The sequence below is a fragment of the Chamaea fasciata genome, unplaced genomic scaffold (genome assembly GCF_029207755.1).
Source record: "Chamaea fasciata isolate MVZ Bird 193981 ecotype frontalis unplaced genomic scaffold, bChaFas1.0.hap1 SCAF_13, whole genome shotgun sequence".
Classification (NCBI taxonomy): domain Eukaryota; kingdom Metazoa; phylum Chordata; class Aves; order Passeriformes; family Sylviidae; genus Chamaea; species Chamaea fasciata.
Window position 1 is genome coordinate 14703404 of NW_027094098.1, and position 20742 is coordinate 14724145.

A 20742-nucleotide genomic window follows, 5' to 3' on the forward strand; every position below is an offset into this window, starting at 1 on the left:
TGACATGTATGATTATGTTAATGGTGCTTAACGTTTCTTTAACATAAGGGAAACTGACACCAGTAATACAGAAATTGATACCTGCAAAGTGATGCTGTTTGAGGTTCAGGGAGGGAAGAGGCCAGTGCAGCCAGACAGATTTGCAAAGTGTGAGGGGAAAAGGCATCTGGGCTGAGGTGGACCATAAGATGATGGGCCATAAGTAACTGGGTTGAAACTTTGAAAACGCTGAGTGCTAAGCAATGCTGATTTTGGACAGAAGAAGGTGGCAACGCTGGAAATGCTCAGGAGAGCATGAAAGCAAAGAAGCACAGAGCCAAGAGACCATTCCCTGGAGCCCTGGAGACCCCAGGGGAACTTCTACAAATGTCTGCAGTGGAGGGAAGTTCGTACTTTGCTGTGCCTTACATCACTTCCTAGCACTGATTCAGTGCTTTCTAGGACTGGAAAATTATGTCTGGCTTCATGGCCTGGCAGGGTTTGGATGCATGTGCACCAAATCCAGTGACAGCCCAGTACCTGGCTGCTCCCCACTGAGGGAGCTGTACAGATTTACCACAGCTGCAATTCTGGTGCTTGATGTTTCTTTATTGGCCTAAGTAAAGGATGATTTGAAACAAAAACTAGGTGATGCAAACTCTAGGGAAAACCGAAGAGACAAAATGATCAGGGATAATTTTTTTTTATTCAATACTAAACCAGTAACATTTAAATCTGACATTTTTAGAAAGACAGGAGCTGACAAATACAGGAGGAAGACAAAGCTGTCCTCAATCCTCCCCCACCTTCATGTCTTCTTTAAAAATAAATAAACAGAAGAATAAAACAAGCATTTAAAAAGTGACAGCCACAACTCGTTTTGTCACACACTAGAAGCTCCTCCATCCACGGACCCATGGGAATGCCACATTCCTCATATCTACTCTTCCTGATACACTGCTAACGTGAGCCAGACACAGACATGCAGCTGGTTGACATCAAAGGACCCACTTGATGCAATTTATTCCATTTTCAAGTATTTCATTTTAACTGCAAAGCTGCTCTGTAGGGGACCAGACTTAAACCTAAACCAGCACAATTCCGATAACAGCCTCCAGGCTGCCCAGGTGAGCTGCCCAGTCAGACCAGCTCCACAATCCCGTTCATTTTAGACTGGCATGATGCTTCTTGTAAGTCGAGGACACCTGGCAGCAAAGTACTCATCTGCACAGGGCTCAATAAACAAAAAACAAAATAATAATAATAATAATAATAATAATAATAATAATAATAATAATAATAATAATAAGAAGAAGAAGAAGAAGAAGAAGAAGCAGCTTGCAATGCTTGTAATCCAGTCGCAGCATATTCTGCCCTTTCAGACCTGCATGATCACAAGCAGTGGGAGTTTGGCTCACTCTTGCCAGGTGAGAGCCAGCCCTCTTCCCACAAACACTGCAGCCTCCAAGCTGCACTGCTGAAAGCCCCATGAATTTCCTCAGCCAGGGAGAATCTCTCCTCCTCAGCAGGATTCTGAGACCCTTTGCACACCAGTGAGGATACTCCGCTGAGCACAGACCCATTTGGGAGCCCTTTCACTGCCCCCCTCCTCAATTCCTTGTTTCCAGCTGATGGTTACAACTTCACACCTTGCTCATGAAGTCGCTCAAAGGGTTTCCCATGCAGGTTCAGGGTACAATGCCAATAGGCTTTTCTCTCCCAAGGACTGAACTTTGCAAACCTGTGCTATGTGCACCAAGTGACACAAGACACGTCCTGTCAGCAGCTCAGAGGTTCTGCTGCTCCTTTGTGCCACATGGCCCACCCAAACCTGCCCACCTCAGCAGCCAGCCCCCCTCTGCCATCTCCCCTCTCCCTGCCAAGGATTTGAATGACTCCCATGCCCCCCCAGCCCACCTGGCCATTGTGCACTGCAGTTCAGCACACCTGAACTGCTCAGAGGGCACGGGCTTACCACCCACCCCATGTCACTGCAGACAGACAGATGACCTGCCTGAAACGTAATTCTTTTAATTCTGTCTTAAATTAATATTCTGTGATAGAAGCTATACTTATGAATTGTAATGCAAGAGGGAACAGGCTCTGAGGATTAGAAACCACATGTCTAATTTTTTATTAGTTAGAAAAATGCAATATATGTCTTTTCTTTCTTTTATTGTTTCAACCTAAAGGTAATTTCCCCCAGTTCTCCCACCAAACATCAAGGACTCAATAGAGCCCATTGTTTTTGTTTGCACCTTGGTGAAGTAACAAGTAATAGTCGGCCCTTAAATAGAGCACAGGGCCGGGAATTCAATGTACAAGGACCAAACAACAGCATTGCTATTTGTTAAAAAAAGACAAGCACAAAGGGACACAGAGGAAGGGAGGTTATTTTCCGAAAATCAAGCTGAGATTTGGAGCCGTGGCTCTCACATGCTGTCAGCTGGGACTGTCTCTCTGCTGGGGAGCCCTGGCCGTGCTCTCCAGCCCAGGAGAAGGCAGGAGTGGGATGAGGATGGAGGCATGCACACATTGCCTGCTGCTTGTAATGCACCTGGAATCAGCCTCAGATCTCCTCCTGCACCTAGAAATCCTCTGCCTGAATACAAATGCATCCCAGCCTCACTGCAGAAGTCTGCAACGATTAATGCCACACACCAGCCTCCCATTAGACTGCACCCAGTGACAGAAATGGATTGATCTTGAATTTTGCTCAAAAGTTAACTGAACAGCTGTGCACTTTGCAAGAAAATCATCTCCCTATCGAGCCACTAGACACTCCACCAACCCCCCCCCCCCTTCTCCAAAAAAAAGCCAAGAAACAACAGTGCTTTGTATCAGCAGCTACACCCAGGACGGTTGTTAGAAGCAAGAACAAGGGAAGGCTGGTAGCTGCCATGCATGTCCAGCCAGATTAGATCACCAGCAAGTGTCCCAAGAAAGGCAGGAGACAAGACTGTCACCCATTTGTGAGGTGGAACACGTGATCGGTTCAAACAAATGTGAAGCTCCAAGAGATGCAGAAGAGGACAGTTTCTGGCACCAAAGCCAGAATTTGCACGGTGTGGATTGCAAAAGGCCAGTCTGGCTGTGCCTCTGTCCCTCCTCTGGTGCAGCTGCAGCCCTGTAGCCCCTTGCATCTCCCAGTCAAGGAAGTGAGTCAAGAGCAGTGGGAGCCTGCAGCAGGATTTGTTTTACAGCCAAGCTACAGAGCAGGGCCACTTTCAGGAAGATGCTGTAGTAACAAAGAATAATGAGACCGATTCCTGCTCCAAGGCACCTACAGCTAAACAGCAACAATCCCTCACCCATGACCCATTCTGATATGCTGTTGTCAGTCACTGGGGTTGGGAAAACATGTGTTTGATGTGTGCCATTACTCACCCAGCCCTTGGGAATTACAAGGCAAGGTTTCTCTCACTGAGAATGGACCAGCCAAGTGCCAAGGGCTTCTCAGCAGGGGGAAGAGAGCTGACACTTCTGCAGAGGGGGCAAAATAAACCTCCTGCCACTTTTCCAGTGTGATTAAATTAGGGCAGATCTATGCCCATTGTATAGGCGTTTGTCAGATTTATAAACAGTTACATACCATTTGCATTTAGAAAAGGAAACTCTTAACAGGCCAGTGCTGGAGATCCAGCAGTGAACATAGAGAAGTTCACACAATGTTTTAAAGGCAAATGCTGTGATCCTTCAGTGCACAATAACTGGGAAGTAAAATATATATCAAAGCACAAAACTAAGAAGCCTTGCATCTGAACTGAGAGAAAGCAACACAGCAACATAAATTACAGTCATGAATCCCCCTTGAAACACAGGGAAAATAGTATTTAGAATTTTAAATGTTATCAGTGCCAATAAAAGTAAATTATTTATCTCAGCACGATTTTTAAGCTGACTCAACATTCTTTTATAACTATGTGCCTGCTTAAAATTGAAATATCTTCTTGCTTGAGAGGAAAGGCACATGAAACATAGCATGGGCACCTTGTGTTTGTGATGGCTCTGGTGTGGCAGCTCTGTCCATGGCCTGCAGAGGGTTTGGGAGACTGGACATCACCTTTCTGTGTCCCAGTTTCCTTTACAGACAACCACCTCAAGAACTTTCTTTGGTATTGAGCTGAATTGGAAACCCACGATCTACCAGTACCTTGTACCAACCCAGTTTATTACTCATTTTTTCCTTCCTCCTGCAAGTACCCAATTGCTCATTTCAAGGCCAAAAGAGATGTTTCACACCTGTAAGAGCAGCCACCTCACAGCACTTGTCTTATCAGAGGGAAGAGGAAACCATACGCAAACACCCTGCAGTGAGGATGGGTGGGAAAACAGTTGCCCCATTTCCATCCCTGCAGTCACCCAAGGGACAGGCAACCCGATCTGACCTCCCTCCACAGCTAATCCTGACGTTTTCAAAGGCCTCAGGGATGTTGGTACCCAGCTATTAGTGCATGAACCCTCATTCCCATGGGCTTTACTGACAGTCTCAGACTTAGTTAACTGCATCTTCTTGAAATATGAAAATGTGTGGGAAGGAACAGTGAGAACTTTTAAAAATTGCAGTACTTTGATCCTAATTAAGAGAGTTGACTGAAAGCAAAATATGTAGAGCTAATTTTCACAATATTTTTCCACAATCCCTAGACAGAGCCGTTTTCCTGGCACTGTTTAAAATTAATGAAGTAAATATGTTTGCATATTTATCTTTTCATTTCATGGAAACAACAACAAGGAAAACAGATTGAACTGATAGCAGAATTCCTCCACTCCAAAGCAGTCTGGATGTGGTTTTTGTTTCAGTTCATACAATGCAACCCAAGACAAACAAGCAGAGCAAGTTCACTGGCCATGTAAGTAATCGGCTTTATCCAACAGAGCTACTACAAAATAACTGCTGTAGGAAGTGACCCCTTCATTTTATTTTTGTCTCTGTGAAGAGATCCTGAAATGGCTTTGAAGGACAACAATATTCTCGCTGAAGTCTAAAAAACAAATTGTCACGGGTTGCCCCGCATGAGTAAAAACAAATACACCAGGCTACCATTTGGCTAATTGACACAGGCAGTAGAAAAACAGGAAAGGACACACACATATGGATTCATTAGGACTCTTGTATTAATTCCCAAAGAGATATCTTCATTTTTTCAAACCTGAAGCCAAGAATCTGCTAACAGAAGCTTGAGAGGTCAGTGGTCCCTACACCACATTGAAAACCATGGTCTGGTCTGGATTCCAGTGGGATTGGGAGGAACAGAAGAACCAACCTGCAGGACTGAGCTGCAACTTCAGCAGACTGCATGGAGAGAAGAGAGCCAGCTTCCACAAGTCCTGCTCAAAGGCACAGGCAGATCCCAGAGTCGGTGGGAGTGGGATGTAGATGATTAATACGTGTGCAGATAAAGCAAGAGCAGAAGCTCAGCCTTGCAAGGATGATAAGCACAGGCAGAAGGCAAGAGACCTTCTTTTGAGTTTGAAAACTGTCAGCTTGCCTCCAAATCTGAGCAGGCTCAGCAGTCCCTATTTATTCCCATGGCACACAGAGGGTGGAAACTCCTATCAAGTCCCTTCAGTACACAAGTACCCCATAAAATACCCATTACATGGCTGACTGTGCTTGCTCTGTCCTGGCAGAGAGGGTGAGACAAGACTGCACTCATGTCAGAAGTCATGTTCTCCTATCCAACTTTACCTTAACTCTCATGGATACAATAATTCATTAAAAACCAGATTTTTTTCTCCAAAGGTCACAAAGGCTAAATAAACGTGATGAATTTCACGCTACTCAATGATTCCTCGTTATGCCTTGATGACTGTATCAATTGCCATTACAAATGCTGAGCACCCATGACTGAAGTGATAATTAAAAAGGCAAATCATACCAGGCAGTTGTTCCTCTGTTACCATAGAGCCTGGCCCGGGCTGTTAGCAGCATCGATTACCTGTACTCATACTCAACACCCTGTGGAAACCCAGATTTCAGAAACTACAGGAGAAAAAAACCATAAAGAGTAAAGAACTATTATTATCCCCTCTCCATCAGTGCATATTACAGAAGTAATGAGCATGCAGACTTATTAGCTTTTTATCTACCTGAAGAAAAAGTGCACATGGCACTTCCAACCCTGATGATGGCATTTCAACCATGAAATTTTCCTCTGTTTTCAAGTCTGTGATGCAAGAGAGAGAGAGATCCTGCTTTTGTGAAGTTCTTGCTTCCTCTGCTGTACAGCTTTCATTTTGCTTTTTTTTTCATTCTTTGGCACTTTGGAGATGACACTACTAATAAACCATTTCTCTCTTCCCTCCTACGTGGCACTATGCAGGTGTCAGCTATACCATCGTGCACAGAAGACAAAAAAACCCCAAACCCTTCCATGCTTCTCAGTTTGTTTCTGGTCTATCAGTTCCCAACGTTTTGGGGTTTTTTGACAATGTAGTTTTCTTTTTCAGGATGTGAATGAGCAAGATCATTTAAGAGGCACTGTGGTAAACAGCATGGTAACTACAAAATCCCTTGTTAATTTTTTTTTGCCACGAAAGTCTCGGAAATAGCGATGGATCTCAAAAGTAAACGATGTGTATGTGCATAAAAGGGTTTGCTCTTTGAACTGCACTGACATGACACAGTCATTACTATATGAAAGCCTGAACATTTTCTTCTATTTTGCAACAATTGTCAAGCAAGTGAAAGCTTTATTTGATTTCCATTCACACTGAAGACAAGATTTAGTACTCCAGTGGAACAGGCAATGTCAGAAGGATTTTAAATTGTAATGCTACCACTTTAACATCTTAAAGGCACTTTTTAGAAGATAAACTCATCTGCCTATGATGACTAAATGACACGGTAATGGAGAAGAGGTAAAGATTTTCTTATGGTAATAAAAGGGAAGAGTTCACCCAGAGAAAGAAAAGCAGAGAGCTATGCACTTCCTAAAAACACTTCCAATAATCTTTCAAAATAATGGAAAAATAAAGATATACATTATATTTATCCACATAGACTTAACCAGGAGTGATATAGGACTAGATTTCTGACAGCAACTATCACTTCAGAGAGGCAACATTAAAAAACAATAAAAACACTCGGCAGAGTACCTGATGGAGGAACAAAACTCCTGAAAGGAGTCAGCATGTGACGGCCCTGGGATTGTTGAGAGCTGTTAGCCATTGCTAGCACTCCATCAATTTCCAAAAATGCTTAAATAATATAGCCTAAGTATGACATATGATGCAGAGAAAAAGCTGTATCAGGTGAAAGCCCTCCAAGAGTAACATGAAGAAAGAAAACCCCTCAATACAGAAGATTCACTTTTATTTTATCTTACATGAAGGGCAATTCCTTTGATATTGTCATGTCAGCTCCAGTTCTAACCACCTTAAACCAAAGAATTACCCCTATCCATATATCTTGCAAAACATCTGCAGCCTTGGGGCATTGCAAGATGTGCTCTTAAACCCCTGCCTGTCTTACAGAGCCAGTCACTTCTGTTGTTCCCTTGCACTGAAAGTAAGGTTGCTGCCTCTGCCTTGGGATATCAACCATGTAACAATGGCAATTTTTCTGGCTTTTGCATCCTTCACTGGGAACATTTCAGAAGGTCCTGCAAAGGCAAAGCTGGGGCACAGCCTCTTGGTGTTACTCACAGTGAGCTGCACTTAGTCACTGGTTGTCATACTGGTATCTTTATTTACACATGTAGCTAAAAAAAGATGATAAGATGACAAAATCTGTGTCTTTTTCATTCCTGGCTCTGAGGCAGTATCTTTGTTTGGAAGTAAGAGAACCCTGTAGGTGTCTGAGTTTTCTGGGGGAGAGGCAAGAAGAGAATAGTATTGCTTTTTTTTTTTTTTTTTTCTGTATTTATGCTGTCAAATCTTAATGGAACATCAACACTGGTGAGTGACTACATTTTATAACATAAAGCAGATGTTTTGAATTAATGACAGGAATGGACAAGATGAATTTATCCTGCTAAGACAGCTGATAAAACCTGCAAACATTAGGTCTGGGGAGGTGGAAAGGCTTTGCTGATACAAGACTTCAAGAACAGACATGAAGATTTTCCCTGGATTCACCACAAATTGGAATTTTGGACCCAGCCAAAGTTGGTCTCTGCCCATCCTGGAACTAAAGGCAAAAGTTCTCTTTCCATTGACTTGGGGAGAAGCAGGCCAAGGATTGTAGCTCAAAAATATAACTCCTATGTTCATGTTAAATAATAATTCAATGTTCTTGACTGAAAACTAAATTAACTCCCACTGCAAGAGCGCTAAGTTGCAGCAAGCGCAGCTGCAATAAAGTTCTCAATCTTGACCTTTCCAGAGGTCACAGACGCTGCAAAAATGCCACTTCCACATTTTTCTTCAAGAAACACAAGGTCAAAATTAAGTTAAGGTGCAGTGAAGAGCATGTCTCAACGTATGTGACCCCTCTCCTGTACCTGCACACCCCCCAAACCCCATCCTGAAAAGACCTTTTTCCATACAAATCCATTATATCACCGCAATTAAACTTAATAGTGTCATAAAGCCAGGGAGCATCTGGAGCTATTGATAAGGTTTCCATTTATGGACACATTGGTGGGGAAATTGCTGTTTTCCTTTACATAATGATGCAGCTATTATGGATTAGGGCAGGTTGGGCCGGGGGGCTTTTTTCCCTCTGCTTTCAGTTTAATGGTTTTCTATACCTTTAGTCAAACATAGATGTGAGATCACTGCTACTGAATTTCTCCCAGTTTTAATCTTGAAATATGGTATATAAGGAAGGTTTCTCATCGGTTCAACAGCTTGTCTTATCCTGATGCATTGGAATAAAGAGAAAGCTCACTTGGGCCATATGTTTCAGTTGCTCCTCTCACTCCCCCGCTGTCTTTCCACACATACCATGACTGTGGACAACCTCTCCTTAAGTGGGCAAACAAATGGTTTAGCTCAGATTTGCACAGTGTTTGCTGACTTGTGTGGGCTCCAGGATCCAGCTCAGCTTTATCATTTCAGGCAAACATATTTCTGACTGACACGGTGGTAATTAGAGCAGCTCGATTTTATTAGACTGATGACAGATTAAAGGCCAGGATCTCAACCAGCAGAAATTGGTGTTGCTACCCTGAAATCCATGGCGCTATGCTGATCTATGCCAGCTGCAAGTGTGGCCCCAAGTCTTTTACATTGTTTTGTGCCCCCTTACATAACAAGATTCTAAAAATAAAATGTTTCAAGCCTGCATGTGTGGTCCCTAATTTACTTGACCAGTGTAGGACTCAATAACATTCTTGAATTCAGTTTCCACTTCAAATTGTCGGCACCACCAAATCATTCACATCATTAAAACAACATAACTGAACTTAAGAGGAAGCTTTTCATCCCTTTACAAAGAATAGAAAAACAAAAAGTAACATCTTAGTTTTCTGGGACCTCTATAGCCCAGTGGACCTGGACTGTCTGTCCCTTACCCTCAACTGAAACTGTTCAGAATGTGTCTCCTTTCTATCTTGCACCCCAATCATGTCAATTAACTACAGGCTGAATTGGTGCTGATTTCTATCAAGGCAAAACACGGAAGCAAAAATCTCAGATCCAGGATCCATTCCCACAAGCCTTATTTAAGCAGCATCCCAATATAAGCACCACAGTCCCAAGGACTGAAAGCCCACCAGTGGGGATCTTCAAGCCAACATTATCTCAGCGGAGAACAGGCATTCTTAACCCTGGGGAAGATGCTGAATTAAAGGGAAGCCTCACCTAAAAAGTTGTTCCATACTGCTCCATACTGGATCTTGTGGCCCATCACTTTGTTTTTATGAGAAGCTTTTTGACAGGCAACAGTTACCCACATACCAAACCCCATTCTTTATCTGGGTGATAGTTAGATGCCCAGTGATGTGTCAGAGAGCCCAGAGACTCCCCCAGCCTGTCCCCAGAGGGGCAGATGACCTGGATGTGCAGGGATAAATGCAAAGGGGCCTTTTACGTCAGGTGGGCCCATGGCCGTTATTATAACCAGGGACATTAGCAAATCTCATCAAGCACTCATCTGACCTCCTGCCAGAGGTGAGCTGCATTTGGTCTCATCAGGGAAAGAAAAGAGGATAAAAATCCATTAAAATGAACCAGCTGCAAGAGACCATTGAGACCATCCCATTTATTTGAAGTAGACTTTATATCACAAAACATTTCAAGAGCTTTCCGATGTTTGGTCTATTTTTAAAGACTTTCAGTTAGTCATAGATGAACCTCAAAATATTCAGTGGCTTGATATGAATAAATATGCTTATCCAAGCCTGTGACCTGACATTAAAAAAAGCTGCAGTGATTTATGCCAGCTGAGGAGGTTAAACTAGGAGACGGCCTCTCTTGTGATGCAGGAGGAATTTTTCCTGTTACGACTCAAGTTTAGAACAATTCAAAAGAAAGAATCTTTGCCACATGAAAACATCACTCTTATAATTCAGACTGATCTCTCTAGACAAGCAAAGAATGTTTCACCCAGTAATACCTCCACCATGGCTGTAACTTCCACTTAAACAGCACAGTACCTTTTAAGATGATATTTAAAGCGTTTGGATGTCTCAAAGACTGGAAGAATCCAACCCCATTCTTTCAGAAGTTTGTCAGGACCTAGTTTGTATGTAGCAATGCTATAAAACAAAGCCAAGATACTTAATTGTTTCAAGAGTGGCAAGAGGAGTCTGCCTTTGCTCCTTTAAATCTCTAGCTTGTGTACTGCAAATCCCTTTGGCAAGGCTTAGAAGTATTTCCAGAGTGAGGAGGGCTGTCCTGAGGGGTCAGTGCAGCAGTTCTTTACACAAATAACCACATGTACACCTCAAAGAAGCATTTCCCATCAAATTGTAACACAACAAATCAGCAAATTAAAGCTCAAGTGATGAGCACACTTTAAAAATTAGGTGACTGATTAAGCCCCAAGCCAGAGGATGCTCATCTCCTGGAACAGCTCAGGAAATTTGGTAGCAAGTGGCTTAAACTGAACTGTAAGGCTGGTGAGTGTCCCCTGTACAGCAACACCAGAGCTGAAAGTGATTCTCCTCCCAAAGCTTCATCCACAGTCACAATAAAGCAACAAAACCCCAGCCCAATGCTCACCACTGGATCAACGGGACCAAGTCACAGGCAAGTGCTCTCTGTCATACCCAGAGAACACAACTGCTCCCTCTCAAACTCCACAACCAGAATTCAGACAATTTATAGTTGGAAAACTCATACCCGGAATGCAACAGGATTGTAAAGCCAAACATATCTCCCTTGGTTCTCCACATAAAGCCACTGGAAAAATAGTAAGGGCTGAAATTGCAGCTCTGTTCGTTCCAAAACAAGTTTCCACAAGCTCTCCATAGCTATTCCATTGTCAGTATCTCCTCCCCAATAAAAGACAGGTTTGAAACACCAAAAAGACACCTGCCTGCATTAAAACTTAACTACTTGTAGACCTACATACAAAATTAACTAATTTTTTTTGCAAAAGTGGGACTTTTGGCCACAGTTCTGTAACTTGCAAATGTTTTAACTGATTTGGGTCAGATTTAGTTGAACATTTTTATTTGGGGTTACAAATAAATAACACAAATTTTACAGGAACTTCTAAAGATTTCCACAGCAGAATAATTTTGGAAAATTTGGCAACTAGTAAGCCTACCAAAGAATGCCTTTGTTTTTAAAAAAACATTCTGTATTATAAAAATAACAGCTTTATGATCATTTAAATCATTATCATGTGACTGGCCATATGAATACTGAGCTATATATTGCAGTGCATTAGTTTCTTCCAGCTGGGTGATGGACAGAGCTGTTTGCTCTTTGATGTTGCCACATCTGATATTGAAAAGAAAAAAGTAAATGGTGAGCATGAACAACTTGGCCTAATGCATTGGAAAGCAGACTTTCCCCCTGAAATGCTCTGCCTCTGTTGATTTTGAGAATGAAAGCATTGACTTCCACAGCTTTTTCTTTTCATGATTTTGATGATCCCATCATGGTGACAGTGGCATGAGTTTAAGCTTCTCATTTTGTGCATGCAGGTGGGCTTTTACTGGAATTAATGTCTAAATACTGAGAACACCCTGTGGCATTTTCAGCAAGATTTCACCCTGGGCCTTGGATGTTGCTACAAAAAAAACCCCCTACATATTTGCTAGTTTTTATTACATTTTTGAGATTTTCAATTTATTAGTCAAATCCTTCAAACATTCCAGCATTCTGGTGATCAGGAAACATATCAGCAAGGCTGAGTGCACATGGGCAGACAAATGAGGCATTATTTTCTGTCTTCTTTTTAACTTCAATATTACAGTCTTGACTCACTCTGGTATCATTTTTGCTTCCCAGTTTCCAAGCAAGCCATTAGACTATCTAATATGGCTTGTTATTTAGAAAAGCCAATTTAGGTGATGATTAGCTACTGAATCTATTGTAAAAAAACATAAAAAGCACATAGGCATGATTCAAATGTGAAGTCCCATTTTGCTATTAAACCACTCAGCTTCCATTTGACAGCACAAAACTCAGCTACACAAATTAGCCTTTATCTATAATTATACACATGTATTTACAAAAAAATAAATATTTTGAAAGATATTTCCTGGGAAAACAATCTTGAGGCAAAACAATGAGGCATTCATATCAGCCTCTGACTTGTTCAAAGTAGGTATAAATGGCATTTTGAGGTAAAATTCCTAGGCAAATGGCATACAGCACAGCTGCTTTAGAATTTGCAGGCTTCTTTTTCTGAGAGAACTCTCACTCCTTTCATCTCAGGAAGCAGACAAACATTTGAACTTAATAGCCATGAAAATGATGTGGCCAGAAGCATCTACACTGCTGAGAACTCGATGTTACATTGCCTAAGCAACTCTGAGTCCCAAAGACACAAGTGGCACTCACAGCCATCGCTGGCTTTACTTTATTCTATTTTTGACCAGCCCTTCTTTTGTTTCAATTTGCTCTTCTTTCTTTTTATACATTTCCAGTGGCACACAAAGCTTCTATGCAGCCTCAACACAGGCCTGGTTTTTGTATGACACTCTACAGTGGAACAGTCCTTTTTAATTTTAGCTTTAACAATGAAAGTCAGATTTCCAAAGCTGCATCTACAACACAATATTTTGCCAAGTGAATATATTTTTTCCCCTTCCTTCTAAAGGCAGCACCATAAAAGCTGCATTTTTATAATTACATAGTGCTTTTCATCCAACAGTCCCAAAGAGCTTTAAAATAGGAGCATATCATTAGCCTCCACTTACAATGGGAGAAAATAAGGCAGAGAGGGATAAATCCGCGCCATTATTTGCATTTTTGGGGGAGTGTGAGGAGCTGTAATTAGATATTAGGAACAAGTTCTTTGCAGAAGAGGGTAGTCAGACCTTGGAACAGGCTGCCTAAGGGAAGTGACGGAATCACCACACCTGGAAGCGTGGTGAAGGTTCTGTGCATCGACCACTGCACAAGGGACACCACTGCCCTGGGGGCCCAGCACAGCCTGATGATGCACTTGGAAAATCAAAAATCTCCCAGAGAATGGACTGATGGCAGCTGGGCAAAAAACCCCTACTGCAAGTGTAGTGCTGCCTTTCTTCTGCACTCCCACCTTTGTGAGGAAGATTAGAGATCAGCAATTAAAGCAGCCAAAGCAGCGAGGGTGCAGCAGGCACCGTCCACAAATAACTTGCCATGGCCGTTGTTACTGGGGGTCAGCTGCAGAATGTTGAGAAGTTAGACTGATAAATTTAATATCAGGTGGCATTTAAGCTGCTGACAGCCTTTTAAACCCACTGTGCTGTAGGATGCTGGCACTTAATTACTGAGATGGTATCAGACCTCACAGCCAGCACGGTGTGGGATGTATGGGCTTGCAAGCAGAGCCCAACAGACCTTTTCTAATAAAACTTTAAGCTAGAGAAGCTTTGAATGCAGGAATTATTTTAGTCCTACTGCTGCACATAGTTTGGGCAGTGTGTAGCTGTGTCAAACAGCAGCAGAGACCAAAGGACCATCCACACCAGCTCCTGCAGCATTTTTCCAGAAACCAGGATTACTCCTTGCTGTTGCTTCATGTAGTATTTTGAAATATATATATATATTTTTTTTTTTTTCTCCTCTTTTCCTTGAAGTGCAGCCAACACCTAGCAAAATAGCTCCTCAGAGGGCAAAAACAGTTGTCAGGATTGAGATAAACTGTGGAAGGATATGCAGAAGGTCAATCATGGCACCCAGCCATAACATGCTCCTGTTAACAGAGCTTGTGGTAACTTAGAACAGGTCATTTCCTCAGACCCCACCTTTTTTTTTTTTTTTCTTTTGATAGATGAGTCTGTAGCGTGCAGAGATGAAGGTTGCCAATGTCAAAGACAGAAGGCTCCCAGAGAATACACAGAGATCCACCAGCTCAGACCAATATTAGACCAATACCTGTTGGCCCATTGCTCAGCTGTGGACCAGACCATCGGCTCCCAGCACTCACTGCCAGCCCTCGCTGCACAAAGATGGGGTTTGGCAAACCTCACTGCTAACAAATCACAGAACCAAAACTGGCAGTCTCTGAGCACCTCTGCTTCCTATTGCCTGGATGCATCCAAATAAAATCAGACCAAGTCAAACTGGGACAAGGCATATGAGTCAAGGAAGAAAAAGCAGGTTTTAACCCGACCACGCTTCCAATTTCAGTGAGACCACAAGTTCTTGAAGTGCAGTGAATACTTTCTGTAGGAAGAAGTTCAAGTACCAAGGGGATGGTCAGCAATACGAAATAACTAGACTACAAAAATCAATATTGTCAGGCTTATTTGAATGTGTAGTTGTAAAAAGCATTGAAAATAAGGAATTCCTGAGGGAAAACTATAAAAAAAAATGTAATTAGATATGAGGCCATGAAAGTCATCAAAGGAGTTTAAGATTTCTTCCACTCCACCCAAGAATATCCAAAGACTATAGTTTCAAAGCACAAGGCACAAGTGCAATTGTTTGTTCAGGTGCTGATCACAGCCCCAAGTTTTGTTGCTGTGACAGTACTGCAGACCTCAAGTAGCACCAGCAAGGGCAGCTGCTGACCCCCAAATGGCAAGCAGAAATATTTAAAAATATGTTGCAGACAGATGACCAGAAGAAATCAAGTTACTACTTGCCATGCAACAGCAACAGAGCACCCCAGTACTCAAGCAGAAGTCAAGCTTTTAAATACCAAAATTTTTATGATTTTAAACTAACTCCTTTCATTTTGCCTTCGCTCAGGGAAAGGAGTACAGACGTGGCTCCAGTGGCTCATTAAGCCATTCCAGCCCAAGCACTTTGCTGCGCAAAGATACCCTTATTTTCTGCCACTGTTTTGATAAACCCATTCTGTATCAGAGGTGTTGATGTTTGGAACATTGGAGGAGTTTGAAGAGCAAATTTGTTAAGCTCTATGAATATGGAGAGGAATTGAGTAAACTTGATACACTGGAAAAAGGAGAAGAGGGATCAGAGGACAGCCACCACAAAACCTCACTATGAAAGCACCCACGAGAGCCATTGGCTTGCACTGTAACTATACAAAGATTTTGTGTTATAGTGGAGATATCTAAAATAGTGCTTAGTGCAGTGGGACACGCTTTAACTTTACAAAGAATGTTACAACAGGCAACTATTTAATAAGGCTGCTAGAGGATGAGGCCAGCAGGTAATTCACCAGGAGTGAGCCACTTTTAAATATTTCTCTGAAAGAACACATTGAGATAATAATATCTCATTTATCAGCTTGCCCTTCAAGATGCTATAGCTCTAATATCTCTTTTACAGTGAAGCAGACCTTTTATTAGAAAAAGGTCCTTCAATTAAAAGACCTCCCCATGGTGCCAGTGGGCCATTTGCAGCTAGAGATGCAAAGAGTTCTACATATGAAAGCACCTTTTGGGCAGCATTCAAATGTCCCTTTGGTTGAAAGTGTGAGCTTTGTATGAATCAGATACAGCCAGCAGCAACACCTGAAAGGCTGTTTCACACACTCCATTATCAGCTTCTGCTTTCAGAGACTCCCATTTCCATTTCCCAAACTTTAAACACTGTGGGTAAAATCTCCCACAGTTGTTCTCTGACCCTCTTTAAGAGCTTCGAGGCAAGGCTTTGGGAGGAAGGTAGAACTCTGAAATTTTGGAGTGTTCCTTTGCTCCTCCCTGCCTTTTAAAAAACACTGCAACAGTAAACAAGGAAAAAAAAAAAAAAAAAGCCTGCTAAAATATAGTCTCCCAAATGCAGCCCTTCTGAGCTACCAAAGCCTGCAGTTCAGGTTGCTCAGACAGTTTTTGTTACTCTTTGTTCCTGTAGGTATTTCTCAAGAACTCTTCCATCCTTAAGTCAGACCTTATTTCCCTTATAAAAGCCATTTCTCACTTCACTTCGGGAGCAGCAGAGAGTAACAAATGAGGCAGAGGGTTATCAGCTGGAGAAAGCAAGACTGAGCAAGAGGAAAGCTCTTATGTTACACACCTATTTGACAAGACTTGCCCAGATAATGGCAAATATAATGTGTAAAATGTTCAAATTATGGCAGCATCCATTCCTGACCTTGGAACCTCAAATTCTCCACATAGACATGTTTATTCATCCCTCAGGCAGAGTCTGAGCTAGAGAAATGCCTCATGGATGGTGCCCTAGAAGGAATGCCTCAAAGCACAAGCCTACCAACACAAAGCTGAATTTTCCAAAAAGGCTTCTGTTGGTATAACAACTTCCCTAGTGCAGCTAATGGTAACTTTTCCATTTCCTCTTATATAATTTGGAAATTCAAGTCAATCATGCTCAGCTTGTTAGACTTTCCTAGAATTGCTGTGAATCCAGCAATACTCCCTCAATTGTGTAATGGTACATTATTTTAGTTAGGCTGGGGAAGCTCCACGGGCTAGTTTCTCTCCATCTCTTTTCCAGGGATCCTATTATCCAAACACTGAAACAGAAACTCTGTAGCTCTGTGTACTGAATGGACATCTTCATCTGTGGAGAAGGAATGAGGTTTGATTCCCCACGCGATGAACTCGCTGATACTGTAACACAGAACAGCTCAAAAATCAAACTGCTCTGCCTCGGAGAAGGAAAAGGAAGATGAATAGAGGTCACTAATATTTAGTCACCAAGACCTTTATAAAAGTCGGAATACTTAGACTGCAATGACCCAGAAAGGCCAGTGAACTAATAAAACAATAGCATCCATGAAGTATGAGAAAGAGGAAAATGGAAAAAAATTGAAAAGGGTCCATCCAATCAAACAGCAACTGAAGGAGCTGATAAGGGGAATTAAATGCTCTGTGTTGTACCCTAATAACCCAAAGAAAATCTGAAACTTCAAATAATGAGAACAGCGGGGCTCAACCTTCATGTCCCCCAAATCACGTGTAACTAAAGATGAGTTCCTTCTAATGGGTAAGCAGCTGCTTTACAAAGTGATGATAAAACTAGCTCAAGTGCTCATATTCTAGCCTCACTGTGGCTTTCTAAACCATTCCAGCTTCCCAGTGGTTTGTGACTGTGAGAATACTTTCTGGGACATTCATCTCCTTCACAGAACATCATCTCATCAGCAGGTAATGTGTGACATCCTCCCTGACAGTCCCAGGAGTGAGGGGAAGGATTTAATGAGCACAGACTCTGAATCATTTCCTGATTAGGACTCAAAATGAGTTGACTTCATCTTCACCAGGAAAAAATAAATAAATTCAAGTCTTGAAGAAGAAAAGGCAAAGGACAGTTTTAACTCATGCATCTAAATGTAGCAAACCCTTGATTTCCCTTAAGAGTTTGGGATGACAGATTATCACACGGTAAAATATTGCCTTGTCAACACCAGGACACTTGGCCACCAAACTACATTCAATACACACCTTTTAACCAGCACTGCATACTCTGCTACAGCCCGTTCCCAGCTTCTGCTGCTGAAAAGAACTGGGATCCCTCAATCTAAGCCTCAGGGGATGCCTCAAGCCTCAGGCTCTTGTTGTGGTCCATGCAAGAAACAGAAGAAGAGGAGATTTTCTTCCCCCCAGCCAGGTCCCCACTCTTACTGAGGGCTTGCACTGCGGTGCTGAATTGTCAGCTTGCCACCACAGCAGTGACACACTGCTCATCACCAGGCAGTGCTGACAGAACTGCATTTCCAACAGCACCTTCTACATGACTATTATTCAGCTGCTTTCCATTCATTTAAATTAGTGCAGAAAAACCAACACCAGAGTTCTCCATGTGAGCAATAAACCTACCAAAGCCTTCTAGAAAGCCTGTGCCCAAAGAAGATGCAAGCACAAGGGGGGAAAAAAGGAGCAAATCCACTTTTTTCCCCCCCATGATATCACAATCTCAGTGACAGAGTTCTTTCAGAGCTTTTACTTTCTGTGTGCCTAGCTCACATCTTCACATGCATTAACAGGTAGTGTTGTACCCTTATGAAAACAAAACGCATAAAAAAATCCCCCACAAACAAACTGAAATTTCCAATCTGCAATGGATTGAGTGTTTCCTCAGGCAAATGAAGAAGGTGGTAACACTGCAAATTCCAGGTGGGACACCACCTCTGTTCAGGTAGGCAAAGGAACAAGCTATTTTCTATGCAGTGAGTGATATCCGCAGTCAAATTCCAATTGCTGACAGAATGACATTATTCATCTAGCAGGGTTTTTCCCCCCTATTTCAATATGGAACATTTTCAGAAAATATATATAATAAAGTCATTTAGGCACAGCTCACTTAGGGCTGACTTGACACAAATTTATTGGGTAATTGCCTCATTGACCTCGAACTGCTGGGTCAACTATTTTTCTTCTTGGGTTTCAATTTCTTAATGAATCCTTTGAAAATCTATTTAGAAGGGAAAAAAAATTCAGTCTCTTCCAAGGAAAAGAGTGGGTGTTCATGATATTTTACACCAACTAAATATTACACAGTTTTTAAGAAAAAGTTTGACTTTGGTTATCATGGACTCTTCCGTTCATGACATTTTGGTGTTTGTAGTTAAAAGCAAGTGTAAGCATTTGTATTACACACACACCAGGTATATACATCCCCTGCAATCATGTCAATATAGGCCATATGGATATTAACATATTTATGTAAATATGCTAATCTGACTATAAGGAGATACAATGTCTGTCCATGGGTAAAATCAGTGGGGGTGGGGAGAATCAACCCAAGGTTAAACTATCACCCCTCCTTCCATAAGCTTTTCTACTAAACTGAAACATGCTCAAGTAATAATTTTGAGGTGACACTAACTGTCCCAAAGGAAAAGGTTTTGGGTTTTTTTTCCACCAGAAAGGGATAGATTTCGGCCAAGGCATCTTCCACAGGTAGGCCCAGCAATAAAAAAATAAAAAATCACTAGGATAAAAATAGGAAAATACAGTAATTTTATTTTAGGAGAAGAATATTTACTTATAGCCATCACTGCCAGCTGCATCTCTAATTAATGTGAAATTCCATTAGAAATTCTGTCCAATCTATGTGAATTTGGAAACTTGTTTTAAGCATATCTTTTCTTCCACATTTGTCTACAGCTGAGATTCCTGAAGACATCCTGTGCAGTCTGAGCCAGTACATGCCTCCAGATAGGGCTCAACAGACCAAGAATATTTTTCCTACTTCTCCAGGTTTTGTTTTTTAAGTAGAAGAAACTCAACTCTCCTACTAAAGGATGAGAAAAAGGAAGAGTAGGATATTTGACCTGTTATTTTCTAGCAGTCAGCTGGAATTCTACTGTATATGGTCAAGAGGAGGGGGGACAGAATCTTACTCATGTGTGCAGAACAGCAACAACAGCTCAGGATTAGCTGCAGACAGAAAGACCATATAGGATTAACACAGTGAACCAGTCATCATGCTTACCAGAATATTCAAGAGCAAAACATTCAGAGGATTTTGGGACAGGATTTAGCAGAATTTGACTGAAAATAGCACCACATTTTGAATAAGCTTTACTGAACATCACAGCACCCAGCACCTTTTCGCTGATGCGCATTGATTTTAGAAGCATTTCTTGTGCAACCATGTAAAGGCTTGGTGCACTGGAAAGGATGGAAAGCTGGCAGAAATGTGCCTGTCCACAGCTCCAAAGTGCAGGCAAGAGCCTTCCCGGCAGCACAGGAACTTTTAAACGCCAGAAACTCAAGGCGAGTGTTGTTACTGTCAGATGCAGAGTCAGGAACCCAACACCATTCAATCAGCTTCTGCTGCTGAATTAATGCCTTCATTGTTGCTTATTTTCTTTACACAACACTGACTGCTATGACAACCTTACTTGTGCTACGGGTTGTCAATAATGACAAAAGGGATACTCTAAGTTTCATTTTTCAGGTTGGATTACCTGCACCAGAAGAGTGTATTAAAAAAAAAAAAAAGAAAAAAATATTCAATTGGAAAAGGGTTATCGCTGTTTCTGCAAAACCTGGCTCTGCAACACTCCAGCAGCAGAGAGCTGAAGTACTCCTGGAACAGCTGCCTGTGCTCCCTCTCACAAGCATTACAGCAGTTTCCCTGAAGGAAGAGAAGCATCATTCGTGGATCCACACGGATCCATCATCGCTTCCATCTGACAGGACTTAGCAGTAGACCAGAATGAGGGGAAACAAACCGGCAAAGGAGAAAACACTCCCTGTGCTTCTGCACCACCAAGCGCTTCCTCGCTCTCCCCAGACCAAAACTCCTCCTTGATACCATTTCCCACATTGCAGAAGGAGCCACACAACAACAAGCAACAGGTTCACAGCCCAGCCCTTTGCTGCGCCA

At 42.1% G+C, this 20742-nt stretch overlaps 1 protein-coding gene across 28 annotated transcripts in view; it reads right to left on the reverse strand.

The window, feature by feature from the left end:
- Nucleotides 1–20742, reverse strand: part of MAGI1 (membrane associated guanylate kinase, WW and PDZ domain containing 1) — a 342718-nt gene that overhangs the window by 132639 nt on the left and 189337 nt on the right. The window lies entirely within an intron of this gene.